A 16,520-nucleotide genomic window follows, 5' to 3' on the forward strand; every position below is an offset into this window, starting at 1 on the left:
GGCAGCACGGGAAGCAGGAAAATACTTCTCCAAAAATATCTGCTTCATCCCATTCCATGAGTTGATAGATCCTGAAGAAAGGTAATACAACCAATACTTAGTTGTGCCTTCCAGTGAGAAAGGGAAAGCCCGAAGCTTTATCTGATCCTCTGAAACTCCTTGAGGTTTCATGCTGGAACACATAACATGAAATTCTTTTAAATGCTTATGTGGATTGATGTACGAAAATCCGCAAGTATACGGGTCGTCTCAAGTAATAAAGTGATGAATCAAGTATCGTTCCGACGAGGATTTGCTGTTTGATTACTAAACTATGAATGAAGCGATTATTTGGGCTAATGATTAATGAATAAATGGTAAATGTAAATGAGCAAGGTAAATTGATTAATCTAATTGGAATGGGTAAAAGGAAAAACAAATAAATTCTAATTCTAGTTCATAATTAAACTAAATTAACAATGGGTAATTTAAATGAAAGTCTAATTATGTTAAAAGTGATTCCAGAGTTGGGGTTTATGCATAAATTAATTGGGATTTGTCTTGGGCATTCCAATTTTAGGGAGAAATAGAGTTTGAAGGAAATTGATTCTAAATTCCTTTGATATCTTTTTCAAGCAAACCAAAGTGTGTTCTAAAATAACCAAACCTACTTTCGTATGTTATTTGATTACTTGAAAACCCATTAAGTTTTGTAACCAATAATTAATTCCTCTTAAAATCCTAGTTTATTTCCAAATCTAGGTGAATTTAAGTTCCAATCCTTGATTATCTATCAATGACTTTCACCTTTCGGTCCTTCAATCAAAGATTAACATAATACCCAATGGGTACCAACATTAGGCAAGTAAATCAAGCACACAAGGAAGGAATCAAAACTCATATTTATGTAAAATAAGGAAATACCTAGTCCAAATCCACAAATTAATCTAAAACATATTTCCCAACTCTGAAATCTAAAGAGATTACTCACTCATGATGGTATTTACAAGAAAGGATGATGGAAAAGTAAAGAAAAACATGATAAGAGAACTGAAATAGAAAAACCCAGGTGAAGAACCAAAATCTCTGGTTTCTGGAGCTCCAAAACTGGTGCAGCAACTCCTCTCCAAGAGAGAATGGCGTCTCCTCTCTCTCTCTATTAAATTTTCTTTCCTTTTTGTCTTTCCTCCTTTTCCTCTTTTTCCTCTTGTTCCTCTTGTGGCAAAAATAAGGAAATGATGAATTTATATGGTCCCTAAAATTTGCCCTAAAAGTAAATAAAAGCCAAGGAGTGGATAGGAAATGAGGTGTAAAATTATCCAAGTCAGCAGCATCTTTCACGTTCTTGGCAGTCTGCTTAGGGTTCGGCTTAACCCTAAGCAACTTCTTAGCAAATTTTAGCCTCTGGTCGCACTGTCTGCTTAAGGTTAAGCAGACCCTCAGCAAATCTCGGCAGACTTAGAGTAGAATGGACTCTTCTGCTCATGCTTGACTTGTGCTGCTCCTTAAGTACTGCCGCTTTACCCTAAGCATGACCTTAAGCAGAGTCTCAAGCAAATTTTGGCTAGTTTGCTCTTTCAAGGCTTGATTTCTTCAACTTTCCTCCATGCTTAAAGAACTTCAAATCTCTTCAAATTATTTCCTATTGCACTCATTGATCTTCGATTTGCCACAAAATCCTATCAAAAACAACAAAATTACGAAAATCAAATATAAAGTATCTAAAATTAACAAATAAGATAAAATAAAGCTGAAAACATATAATATACTAAAATATAAGGGCAAAATGGATGCAAAACTACCCTAAAATGCCTATATGAAATGAGTGTAACATGGATCGTCACCTGCAAGACCATGAAACTTAGGCAATAAATGGATTAGTCCAGATTTCAACTCAAAAGCAACATTTAAAGCAGGGTATTGAATACACAAAGGCTGTTGGTTTATATCAGGAGTAACCAACTCTTTCAAAGTCCTAGCAGGCATGGTTTCGTTTTTAGAATTTGACTCTGAATCTGAATTCGAATCCGAACTTAACTCCCTTGGAGATTGGACTCCTTTAGATGTATTCAGAATCAGCCTACCGTGCTTAGCCAATTTTCTCAATTGTTTAGTGTTTTTTCTAGATCTGGATCAAAGATCAACTCACCAGATTGAGAAGTTCTTGTCATATACAAAGATAAATCAAAGTAAAAACAGAAAAATGCCTCAAAACCCTAGAAAACAATCAAATTTGGCCTCAAAAGGGTGGGGCCAAAGAATCCTACGGATTTATTGGTCTTAATCAGAGTGCCAAAATTCTTGGTGGGTTGTCGAATCCACCAGAAATTAAATTAACTAAAATCACTAATTATGAAATATTTTTCTACAGTAAGTGGTAAATCCATGTAGAAACCTAGATACTGAATTATTGGATTTTTGTGCAGTTATGTAAAGGAAACAAAGGAAACAAAGATTGGGGGGTGTTTTGTAACACAAAATCAGAAAAAATCATAAATTCAAGAACTAAATATTAAAATCTCAATCTAAACAAACCTCAGTCCAAGGTAATTCGCATTCCAATGCATTGATTTGATCATAGACAAAAGAAAGACAATTATCTCTTATTGAATACTTAACGTAGATTTACCAAACAGCGAGGTAAACCCCTGACTTCCCAACACTGTTATTGACTCTAATTATTAACTGAATTGGTATTAAGCAATCCTCATCAATTCGAGCCCAGCACTGTTATTGAGTCTAATTATTAACTGAATTGGTATTAAGCAATCCTCCTCAAATTAATAACTGCTTTAGAAAAAGGAAGTAGTTAAGTTGAACAACAATTTATGAAGCATAAATCATTTAATCTACCCTATTGTTTTCTTAGGTTATTATCGAAAACTGGGATCATAATCAATAAAACCTAATTGCTACTCATGTTTAATCTTACACAACAATTACGGATTATGAAGATGAACTAGCAATTGATCTCATCAAACAATTAACTAATAGGCCTTTTTAGCAAATCATTCAATAGATCAAAGACAAAGAAATCAGAAAATAATAGATATTCAAAAAGATATAAATTAAATTAAGAACCTAATCTCACAAATCAAGCAAAAGAACTTGAATCCCTTGAATTGAATTAAAAACTTAGCCACTCATGTTCATGGCCTACAGAAAAATAAAGGAAAAAATAAAGAAGAATTCTAAAAGACGAATAGAGAGGTTGTTGAATCGTCAGATCTAAAGGTGTGGAGGCGTCTGAAAATTCATCCCTTGAGTCGGCTGATGCCTCTTCTATTTATAATAAATGGTCTAGGGTTAGGTTTTTAGAGTCTCTATTAAAAACTGCAACTGGAGCAAAATTAAGAAACTGACTGTCGACGGATACACGGCCCGTGTATCACTACACGGCCCAGGGCCGTGTAACTTACTGGAGCTGAGTAGGTAGGTTTCGTACTAGCACAGAAAGTTACACGGGTCTCCAAGATTTACACGGGTCAAGTTACACGGCCCGTGTACTATGTCTCTTTCTCGGTTCTCTGGATTTCTTCTGGCACAATGTTACACGGGTTTGTGGTTGTGTTTACACTACCTGTGTACTTTGTTTCTTTAACGCTTCTCAATCCTTCGACCTTTCCAAGCTTCCTTCCACACTTCTATGTTCTGGGACTTCATCAAAACCCTGAAAAATACAGCAAGAGCTAAATTAATGTTAATGCTAACAATTTCTCCATTTAACACAATTATTTTAATAACTCTCTAAACATATGCCTAATAAATAATTATACTTTAATCAACTGAATTAGACATAAAGATATCCTAGAAACATTAAATGTGATGAAAGTAAAATTAATAAATTATGCACTTATCAATATTCATTTTTTTGACTTCTAAGTTTATAAATTTTATGCAATTATTTAGTATAATACTGTGATGAAGACTGATTTTATTTCTTGAATAATAGAATTTATATTATAATCAAAATTATAATTATGTAATATTCATTACAGAAGTTTTGTCATAATTTATTTAATCAGTGACAAATTATTATAATTTTTTATTGCTTTATTTACTATATGTTTTATGGATTTTGTTTTATATATATATATATATATATATATATATATATATATATATATATATATATATATATTGTTGATGTATTATGATTGGCCAACAATAATTTTCTGATTGGGACCTGTGAGAAAGGATTGAGTAATTATTGGAGTTGAAAGCAACGAAGATAATTTACTGAAAGATCTTGGCAATTTAAAGAACTGCAAAGGATAAGCAACAATATGAGAAAGGAAATAAATAGTCTCCTATTTAAATATGAATAATATAAAAAGGCGACCAAAAATTTGATGATCAATTACAAATTAATAGTATAGGAATATATGAGAATAAGAGAAAATTTTGTTTAGTTCAATTTATCATGAATTCAATATATAAATACATGAAATTTATATATTTATTAGGTTGATTTTATTACATATTTTATATTTTTAATTTATAATAAATTAAATCTAAATCAAAAGAATCTCTCACAATAAATGATAATTTTGAGTTGCATTTGTATTATTGGTATGGATGTATTCATCTAAATTTTTGCATAATTTTTTTTAAATAATTTTTTTATATTAAAAAATTAAATTTTTATTTTTAATATAAAAATTAATTAAAAAATTAATTAAATTAAATTCTTATAAAATTGTAATTTCTAAACGATATTATTTCAAGATTGGGCTTAGCCGCATCAGCATCTTTATGTGTAAGTATTTTCTCTTCATAATATATATATATATATATATATATATATATATATATATATATATATATATATATATGCTCAACCTTCTTTAAATTATACTGGAGAGACAGATTATATTTTATTGGGGCTAGGAATTAATTGAAGGTATGTTTCATCTATTATAAATAAATAATATTTTAGTCAAATATGTAGAATTAATTGAAGCTATGTTTCTTCTATTATAAATAATCATTTTTTTAGTCAAATACGTTGATCGTCAAATTTTAATAAATTATATTTCTTAGAATTACAAACTTCTTACTCAATCATTCAAGTGAATCGTTAAGATTTTTCTTTAAAATTATTTATGGTTACAACTAATCGCTGGGCTTGATGATGATTAGGTATTGATAGCCCTGGTTATCATTCATGATTATTTTATAACACTCATTATCACGTGGAAGAGAAGATTGACACATATTAGTTTTTATGATTTTGATTGGGGAAGAAAAATGGCAATGAAAGATCAATTGCAAGGTAACTTAATTGTCAAGAAAATTATGAGCATGCATGGAAAAGAAAATGCAAGGAAACATTAATCAATTCCATTATTTTGTCATTTTATATGGCACTTCCCTTCTTCCATTGGTTTTCTACCAAACTTAATGCAAATTTAATGCCCAGTTTTTCGGATTGCTGGACTAATAGTTTTTTCTTTTTTCTTTTCTTTTTTAAAGATAAGAGTAATTTGGTATCTTAATTTAACAAAAAAAATGTTTGTTAATTGAAGTGAAGCGCTTAAAGACAAAAGACAAGCCTAAAAGCTGCCTTACGTGCTCCTGAAAAACTATTGATTTAGATAAACTAATGATATGGAAGATGTCTATAGAGCTAGAGGGAGATCAAGGCTTAGAAGTGAAGAAATGATAAATCTTCATAATTATCATGTTAAGTTATTTTATTATGTAATTGATAGACAATTTCAAGAACTTAATAATCGATAAAGTGAATAAAAATTTGCTTTTACATATGGCATGTCTTGATCCTAATGACTCATTTTCTGTATTCGATATGGGCAAATTGATTCAACTTGCAAAATTTTATCCATGTAAAATTTCTCCAGCTGCTCTAATTGAACTTGAATTTCAACTTGAAAATTTTGACTTTGATATGCATATAGATGAGAAATTTTCTAAAGTGAGTGAAATTGTAGGTCTTGCTCAGAAAATAGTTGCTACAAGAAAGGATATTGTTTTTCCTTTGGTATATTTTTTAGCCAAATTATCATTAATCTTGCCAGTTGCTATAACCACAGTGGAAAGAGCTTTTTTTATGATAAATATTATAATGAAGAATAAACAAGGATTATTATAATTTAATTATAACGGTTTATTAATATTTTCTAAGCAATCCACTTGTCAAATTATATTTGTTTATGTATATTATTTTTACAAATCACATATTTTAATTGGACCCTCACAATTGAATTCCTGGCTCAATCACTGGTCATGCCTTATGGTCTTTTCTAGCTCACTAATAAAACTTCATCAGGAATTGGCCATGCCTTTTATGCTTAGCCCCTGAACTTCAAGAATAGTGTGCTTTCTTTCTCTACCACCTTTATATTTGCTATTTCCCACGAGAATTCGAAATTCTTTGGTCAAGGCATGTCCTTTTTTATTGCTTCTTTAAAAGAATTGCCTGGATCAGGGCTATTTTTTGGAATACTGAACCAGACATCTAATTGACTATCATCTAATCATATTATTGTAATTGAGCTTGATACGTTCCAAAACAAAAAATTCAATGATATCAATGATAATCATGTTGACATCGACATCAACAGCTTAATATCTGTCAAATCAGCTCCTGCAGGTTATTTCCTAAGTGAATATGGAGAATCCAAGAACCTGAGTCTTGCAAGCGGGGAACTAACTCAGGTTCAGGTGGAATATGATGCCATTAGGAATCAACTTAATATTACGTTGTCTCCAATTCATACAAGCAAGCCTAGCCTTCCACTTTTTTCTTTGGATATTGATATCTCACCGGTCATCTTGGATCGAATGTTTGTGGGTTTTTCCTCCTCCACAGACCAACTAGATCAGACTCGTTATGTTCTAGGTTGGAGCATCCAATTTGATGAGCAAGCTCAAGAACTTGATCTATCCAGCGTTCAATCTCTACTTGGTAAAGCGATAACCAGAAAGGGAAAAATAGCATTGATAGTTGGATTATCCATGACAGGAGTGACTCTGGTGGCAATAATAGTCACTTTCACCCTTATATGGAGGAGAAAGATTGTAACACCCTAGGCAAATCCCACATCGACAAAACACGGGAGAGATGCTGGGTTTATAAGATGGAGGTTCCTAACCCCTATTGACGCGTTGTAAAACCGTGAGGGCTTCGACCCAGAGCGGACAATATCACTAGTGGGCCGGGCCATTACTTTTGTGGTATCAGAGCCGCTCCGCGTGCAACCTTGAACGATGGTGGGGCAAACCTCAGCAAGGACGCTGAGTCCCATAAGGGGGGTGGATTGTAACACCCTAGGCAAATCCCACATCGACAAAACACGGGAGAGATGCTGGGTTTATAAGATGGAGGTTCCTAACCCCTATTGACGCGTTGTAAAACCGTGAGGGCTTCGACCCAGAGCGGACAATATCACTAATGGGCCGGGCCAGGAAGTGATCCGTAGACCCACATCTGAAACATCCACCTGTCAACAATCTGCACTTTCCTCTGTGGGGTCTACCACAATGTACACAAGAAGGTGGTGGGGCTGATCCCCGTGTAACTGCACCAATGTCCATTGGTCCATATAGGATGGCACCTACTGAACTGAGAGAGTTGAAAGTTCAGTTACAGGAGCTACTAGACAAAGGCTTCATACGCCCTAGTGTGTCACCCTGGGGAGCACCAGTGCTATTTGTGAAGAAGAAGGACGGTACCCTTCGGCTATGTATAGACTACCGGCAGCTGAATAAGGTGACTGTGAAAAACAAATACCCTTTACCTAGGGTAGATGACCTATTTGATCAGTTGAGGGGAGCTGGAGTATTCTCCAAGATAGATCTCAGATCAGGCTATCACCAGTTGAGAGTGAAGGAGACAGATGTTCCTAAAACTGCTTTCAGGACCCGGTATGGACACTATGAGTTCCTAGTGATGCCATTTGGGCTAACAAATGCACCAGCAGCTTTCATAGACCTAATGAACCGCATCTTTCATCCCTACTTGGATCGGTTTGTTGTGGTCTTTATAGATGATATCTTGGTGTATTCTAAGAACCGGGAAGAGCATGATGAACACCTGAGAGTAGTACTAGACAACTGCGAGAAAGCGGTTGTATGCCAAGTTATCCAAGTGTGACTTACGGTTAGATGAGATATCCTTTCTTGGACACATTGTGTCGTGAGATGGAATCGTGGTAGATCCAAGGAAGATTGAAGCAATAGTTGAATGGAAGCCTCCCAAAAATGTAACAGAAGTCAGAAGCTTTTTGGGGTTAGCTGGATACTACAGAGATTTGTGAAGGGATTTTCCCTTATAGCAGCATTCGACTAAGTTCTTGCATAAGAATGCAAAGTTTGACTGGAATGAAAAATGTCAAACCAGTTTTGAGAAGCTAAAGGCTATGCTTACGAAGCTCGGTGTTGACACAGCCAGAGTCAGAGAAAGACTATGTGATCTATAGTGATGCCTCTCACAATGGGCTTGGGTGTGTTCTAATGCAGGAAGGGAAAGTAGTAGCCTATGCTTCTAGACAGCTAAGGCCACATGAAAAGAACTACCAAACTCATGATCTGGAATTGGCGGCAATAATATTTGCATTGAAGATATGGAGGCATTACCTATATGGTGAGAAGTGTTACATCTACACTGATCACAAGAGTCTAAAGTACTTGCCAACTCAGAAGGAACTCAATCTGAGACAGAGGAGATGGATTGAATTCCTTAAAGACTATGACTGTGTGATCGACTACCATCCTGGGAAAGCAAATATAGTGGTTGACGCCCTAAGCAGGAAGTCCATGATGGCTTTGAGAGCATTGAATGCTCGACTGTCTTTAGCACAGGATGGGGTACTTTTGGCTGAGTTGTGTGTAAAGCCAAGTTTGTTACAGCAAATACAAGAGGCACAGTTAAGGGATGAAAAGTTGCTAACTGTTATGGGCAGAACTCAAGAGGGAAGGAGGCGATTATGAGTTGAAAGGAGATGGGTGCACATACTATAAAGCAGAATATGTGTACCAAGAGATGAGGAATCAAGAAGAATATCTTAAAGAAGGCGCATGAGAGCTTCCATGCTATGCACCGTGAAGTACCAAGATGTACCAAGACACGAAAACACATTATTGGAGGCATTGAATGAAGAAAGAGATTGGTGATTTTGTGACTAGATGTTTGACATGCCAGCAGGTTAAGGCTGAGCATCAGGTTCCATCAGGGTTGTTGCAACCTATATCCATACCAGAATGGAAATGGGACCGCATTACCATGGATTTTGTGACTGGGCTACCATTGACACAGAGGAAGCATGATACTATATGGGTGATTGTGGATAGATTGACCAAGTCAGCTCATTTCCTACCAGTTAGAACCAGCTACTCATTAGAGAGATTTGCAGAAATTTACATAGATGAGATAGTCCGGCTACATGGAGTGCCAACATCGATCATATCTGACCGAGACCCGAGATTTACTTCGAGGTTTTGGAAGAGGCTACAGGAGTCTTTAGGCACTCGACTACACTTCAGTACGGCTTTTCATCCACAGACGGATGGACAGTCAGAACGGGTGATTCAGGTATTGGAGGATATGTTGAGAAGCTGCATCATTGATTTTGAAGGAAGTTGGGAGAAGTATCTTCCTTTGGTAGAGTTTGCTTACAACAACAGCTACCAAGCCAGTATAAAAATGGCTCCATATGAAGCGTTGTATGGGAGGAGATGTAGAACTCCCTTATCTTTGGGCCAGAAATGGGTGAGGAGAAAATAGTGGGCCCATTTAGTGAGACAGACTGAGGTGAAAGTGAAACTCATCAAAGAGATTTTGAAGGTCGCCTTGGATGCATGTGTCATATGCCGACCTGAGGAGAAAGGATATAGAGTATGAGGTTGGCGAGAAGGTGTTTATAAAGGTATCACCTTGGAAAAAAGTGCTAAGATTTGGTAAAAAGGGTAAGTTGAGCCCTAGGTTTATTGGTCCATACGATGTCATTGAGCGTGTGGGTCCAGTAGCCTACAGGCTAGCTTTACCACCTGAGCTGGACAAGATCCATAGTGTATTCCATGTGTCGATGCTCAGGAGATACAGATCAGATCCTTCACATGTCATTTCAGCAGAGGAGATAATTGTGCAACCTGATTTGACATATGAAGAAGAACCAGTTAGAATCTTGGCACGGGAAGTGAAAGAACTCAGAAATAAGAGGATCCCACTAGTGAAAGTCTTGTGGAGACACCACAACACGGAAGAAGCGACATGGGAGAGCGAGGAGACGATGAGGCAGCAGTTCCCTCAGCTCTTCACATTAGGTAAATTTCGAGGACGAAATTTCTATTAGAGGGGAAGAATTGTAACGCCCTCACCATAGGTAGTCCATACAATTCATCGTTCGACGACTCATATCTGTTTGGACAGTCAAAATGTCTGGAACTACACCTAAACTATAGTGAGGAGGCATAAATTAATGAAATAAATATTAAAAAAAAATATAGGAAAAATTTTGAGAAATAAAATAAAATTTAAAGAATTTATTAATTGGTATAAAAAAAATAATAATAAAATAAAAATAATCCGATGAGCACCATGAAAGGCATTTTGGTCATTTCACCCCTAGAGGTGAATTTTGACTTAAATGTCAAATTAAAATTTGGAAATAGAATAATTAACATAAATTAATTTTATGAATTTGAATTTGAAAAATGAGAAGAGAAAGAAGAAGAAAAGAAAAGAAAAGGAAAGAAAAGAAAAGAAAGGAAATAGATTTATGAAATTTAAAAAAAAATAAAGTACACATAAATGTATATAAATAGACACAAGAAGACAAAACCCCACCAACCATTCTTCTTCCTCTTCTCTCTTTCTCCTTGCCGTTCCCTTGCTCTCTCCCTCCCCACCATTGTTATCAAGCTTAAAGCTTGATTTCCCAAGCTTTCACTCACCAAAACCCATAGACCCCTTCACAAAAAATTTAGCCCACACCATAAGGAAGCTTTAGATACCCATAAGAAGAAGAAAGATTAAAGTTTGAAGTGGGTCAGAAGAGGTTAGTGCACTAATCTCTCTTCTTCTCTTTATTAAACATGAAAAGCATGTTTAGCTAAGCATAAATACCATTAAAACAAAAAGAAAATCTAGAGGAAAGAACCCTTGAATTTTTGGCAGCCATGGAACTTGAAATTTATTGCTTTTAAGTGATGAAAAATGGTTCTATGAGAATGTGTAATTAGTTGAAATGTTTGGGTGTTTGATTGTGTAGTGTTTGTGTAAATTTGAAACTTTGAAAACTAGGGTTTGTGTAAATGTTGAGGACTTTGTGTAAAATGTTGAAATTGATCTATTGGGATGAGATTGTTGCTTATAGAAGTGTATTGCATGCAAATTGAAGCAAGGAAGTTGGAGGAGGTTGAGTTTTGGAAGTGTCAATTTTCTGCAGGTTGTGTTTGTTGAGGGCAGTGTACATTTTAGGCCATAAATAAAATTGTGTGACCCCAGTTGGTATGAGGCCAATTGGAGGTGAAACTAGACCCAAAATAGCTCATTTTCTATGAAGAAATCATGCCCAAATTCTGTCCAAAACTTGACCTAAATACTGCCCAAATTCGGATTTCCCTGCAACCCAACCCAGAAAATGACCAAATGAACAGTACGTGTTCATTTGATCATAACTCTATCTATACTGGTCCAAATGACCTAAAATTTTAACCATGGAAAGTTTAGACATAGGGCTACACTTTTCATGAAGACCACTTAACCCAGTTTTGCCTTTAACCAATTCAAAATGTTAGCACAAATTGGGTCACTGAAACTGCCAACCCAGAAAATGACCAAATGAACAGTACGTGTTCATTTGGTCATAACTCTCTCTATACATGTCCAAATGACCTAAAATTTTAACCATGGAAAGTTTAGACATAGGGCTACACTTTTCATGAAGACCACATAACCCAGTTTTGCCTTTAACCAATTCAAATTGTTAGCACAAGTTGGGTCACTGAAACTGCCAACCCAGAAAATGACCAAATGAACAGTACGTGTTCATTTGGTCATAACTCTCTCTATACATGTCCAAATGACCTAAAATTTTAACCATGGAAATTTTAGACATATGGCTACACTTTTCATGAAGACCACATAACCCAGTTTTGCCTTTAACCAATTCAAATTGTTAGCACAAGTTGGGTCACTAAAACTGCCAACCCAGAAAATGACCAAATAAACAGTACGTGTTCATTTGGTCATAACTCTCTCTATACATGTCCAAATGACCTAAAATTTTAACCATGGAAAGTTTAGACATAGGGCTACACTTTTCATGAAGACCACTTAACCCAGTTTTGCCTTTAACCAATTCAAATTGTTAGCATAATTTGGCTAACCCAGAAAATGTCCCAAAATACTATTCCTTTGGTATTTTGACCATAACTTGAGTTCTATAACCCCAAACTCAGTGATTCAAAAACTAAAATTCAAGTTTAAACATAGAGGAGCAATTGTTATGAAGGAATTGTGACTAAATAGACATCCCAACCTAGTCAAATTCCTAGATAAGGATAACACATCAACATGAACCTAAAGAAAGGTTCATGGGAAAAATGCTATATAGGATAATTAAAATACTCATAAGGAAAATTTAATATTAAAAATGATATGAATATGTAAATTAGGACTAATGTCCTATTAATATGAAATTTATGGTACCAATGAACAGTACTAGATAATAGTAATAGTGAATAGTGCTAAATTAATTAAAAATATTTAATTGCCCATAGTATACCTAGACTTATTTATTTAGTTGGATAAATTGGTATACCAATTAGGGACTACAGATAACAGTACTGCCTACCGAGAAAATCATGAACTGACAATATATGTCTGGTATGATTGTTCTACAGGCTATATGCCTACTTTATTTCTGGCTTTACAAGCCTGACAGCGGGCCTCGTGCCCGACAGCTGGCCTCGTGCCTGACAGACGTATACTGGATAGACATATGGCTGTCTAACCAGTATACACCCGTACATCCAACTTTTATAATTTGTTATAGGTTTTCTTGGGCACTGAAAAAAAAAATAAAAATAATTAAGACTTAAAATACAATAAGTAATCATAAAAGATCCCAATAATGTTAATTATTTCCAAAGAGCAATAAAAATGTAAAATACCCAGAAATTATGAGTTGCATATATTATTTCAAATTATTAAATTATTGTTATTATAAATTATGCACCACTAAGCGTTATGCTTAGCGCGTTGGTTTTCCATCGCGTAGGTCTTGGAGATCGTATGCGACGCGGCAGACACCAGTGAGTACACCGTGAGCTTTGATCAGATCTGCCATTGTCCAGAGTCACCTCACCGGTCTGTTGTATTTTGGTAGGGCCCATGTATAGACTAGTATTTTGGTTCATTATGTTTAGTCATGATGTAATTACTAGTTTATGATGTATTTCATTTTGGACTTGTAATTAAACTTTGAGATTGAAATGAAAACTTGTAATTTATTATCTGTGAATTTCTATATGAATGCAATAGATAATACTTCATTTTGAGATCTCATAAATAATTGTAAATGATATGATACATGAGAATATGATATGGAAATGTGTAAAATGAATATGAACATGTTAACAGGTGATTAGTGGAATCCACTAGATGCTAATAAAATAAGGGAGGCTCTGTCCGGGTCTCCACATAAATAAGATATAAAAAAAAAAAAAATTTCTACACATAGAATACATGTTTTAAATGACTTAAAAAGTTTACAATAGATATGATAAAACAAGATAGGGTGCTCCGGCACCGAATGTGGCACTTCTTGCTCGGCTATACTATAGACAGGTAAGGGGTGTCACATTTAGTGGTATCAGAGCTGGACTCCCTCTAGTACGGTGTGTGGTGCGAGGACGCACCAGGCTACAAGCTGGTGGGCTTGTCATGACCCAGGGATGGGGTTGGGACATGCTTGTTCAACCAGCTACGCACTGGGGTGGAAACTTCGTGTCCCACATCGGAAACGGGAAGAAAAGATTTGGGCCATATATGTGGGAGCCTTCCTCACCTGGTCAGCGCGCTTTTGGGAATGAAACCTTCCAAGGGACAAATCCGTGAGGCCCATGGGCCAAAGCGAACAATACTAACCGGAGAAGGATCGGGCTGTTACAAAGAAGGCCAAGTTCACAGAGATAGTTGAAGACTGGTAGGTTGATTTTGGATGTCATAGGTTCTCATACGAGGAGCTCTTTGTAGCCACCAATGGTTTTAGGAAGAGGAAGATTCTATAAAAGAGGATTTGGAAAGGTTTAAAAAGGGGCATTGCTTATGTCAAATGCCCTTGTGGTTGTGAAGAGAATATCTCACAATTCCAAACAAGAAATCAGAGAATTTATTGTGAAAATTGGCACAATTGGTCGGTTGCAACATTCCAATTTAGTTTGGGTGGTTGGTTACCGTCGAAGCAAAGGTGAGCTTCTTTTGGCTTATGATTATATGCCTAATGGCAGTCTTGACAAATTCCTATTTAACAAGCCAGAGATTATTCTTAATTGAAATCAAAGATTTAAAATCATCGAAGATATAACTTCAACGCTTACTTAACTGCATGAAGAAAGAGAAATAGTTACAGTTCATAGAGATATCAAGATCAACAATGTGTCATTAGATGGTGAATTAAATGGAAAATTGGATAATTTTGGGCTTGCATGATATAGCAAACATGCACACGATGCTCATATAGTCAGCATTTGGGGCTACATTGCACCAGAGCTTGCTAAAAGTGGCAAGGCAACTATAAGCACTTATATTATCCATTTGGGGTTTTTGCTTGGAAGTTGCTTGCGGTAGAAGGCCAGTAGAGCCGCATGCATCACCAAAAGAGGTGATTATGGAAAACTGGGTATATGAATGTTTGAGAGAAGGGAAGATCTTGAGTACTAGAGATTCAAAACTCAACAAAAATTTCAATGCAGAGGAGGTTGAACTAGTTTTGAAACTTGGACAAATAATTTGCTCACATAATCTTGCAAAAATTAGGCCAAAGATGTTACAAGTTCTAATATACTTGAAAGGCGATGCTTTTCTCCTTGAAAATTTTGATACTCGTATTCAAGAATTAAAGTACAGGGGAGAGTCTGATAGTCATGCCATTTCACATGGTTCTATGCCATCCCTAATAATCACTGAATCACTAATTTTAGTGGGACATTGATTATGCCAATACAGAGAGAACCAGCTAGCTATTTTGAAATGCTTTTAAGAAGTGCTCATAGTTTTCACGAGTCAGAGATTTGAGTTCATCATTTGAGCTATATTTGCTACCATGTGTAGTCAATCAAGTAGACAAAAAAAAAAATTAGTCTGTATATGTGTGTGTGTGCAAGCTTATTGATCTATATTTATATTTACATATACATGTATGAAGGAGAAAAATTAACTTTACTTAAATTGCCTTTATTCTTAAAAATAATTATAATTATATTTTTATTATTTAAATTAATTTTAAGATTTGTATAAATTTAAAATTCCTAATTTTTAGAGTTCATATAAGTTTAAAATTCTAAATCCTACTTATTTTTAACTTCAATTAAATATGAAATCTTATAAAAAATAATCAAATAAATTAAGAAATAAAAATATTATTAATGTATCTATTATTTTAAAAATACAAAAAAAAAATTGTAGTGATAGATAAATAATTTGTCATCAATAATATGTTATTGCTACTAATTCATATAAATTCATCGCTAATGCTATTCAGTGATAAAAAAAAATGTCGATAATAATTTGAACAATTAGTGGCTTACAAATATTATCACTGCTAAATTTTTGGCGACAAAAAATTTGTTCCTAAATACTTAATGATGCAAATTCTACAATATATTATATTGTAACAAATAACTTTTAGTGAGGAAATATTGGTCACTAAATACCAAATAATCTCAATTTCTAATATTACAATAATTTATAAATTAAAATTTTAATATTATTGTAATAATAATTCTAATTATACTAAAAAACATATCATAGTTATTAATATAATAATAATATAATTATAATCCTATAACTATTATTAATTTAATAAAATTATTTAATTTGTTTCAATAAAATTAATAAAAAATATTAAACATGGAATATTATTCTTATTAATTTATTTTAATTGTTTTAAATTTATAAAATTATAATTTTAAAATTGTATTAAATTTTCAATTATACGTACATATATATAACTGGAAAAGAGGGGAATAATTAGAGAAAAAAAATCTTCAAATTATTATTAAAAAATTAATTATTTAATTAACATAATTACAAAAATATTACTAAAAATTTAAATATATAATGAAATAAAAATTTAGGATTAACTAAGTATTAAAATAAAGAATTTGAATTTTTAATCTAATTCAAGCAAATAATCACTTTTTTATTTATTTATGTTGATAAAAATATAGTTTTAATCAAACTTAAAATTTATTTTTATATATAAACAGATTTTCATTTATTTCATTTTTATTAAGAATAAAAATAAATAATTTTATATTCTCAAATTATTATTCAATATAATAAATTAAAAAAA

General features: G+C 33.9%; 1 pseudogene; it reads left to right on the top strand.

Moving 5' to 3' along the window:
* Positions 1–6,225: 6,225 nt before the first annotated feature.
* Positions 6,226–15,158, top strand: LOC110646755 (L-type lectin-domain containing receptor kinase V.9-like; annotated as a pseudogene).
* Positions 15,159–16,520: the final 1,362 nt, after the last annotated feature.

Source organism: Hevea brasiliensis, chromosome 3 (genome assembly GCF_030052815.1).
Source record: "Hevea brasiliensis isolate MT/VB/25A 57/8 chromosome 3, ASM3005281v1, whole genome shotgun sequence".
Classification (NCBI taxonomy): Eukaryota; Viridiplantae; Streptophyta; class Magnoliopsida; order Malpighiales; family Euphorbiaceae; genus Hevea; species Hevea brasiliensis.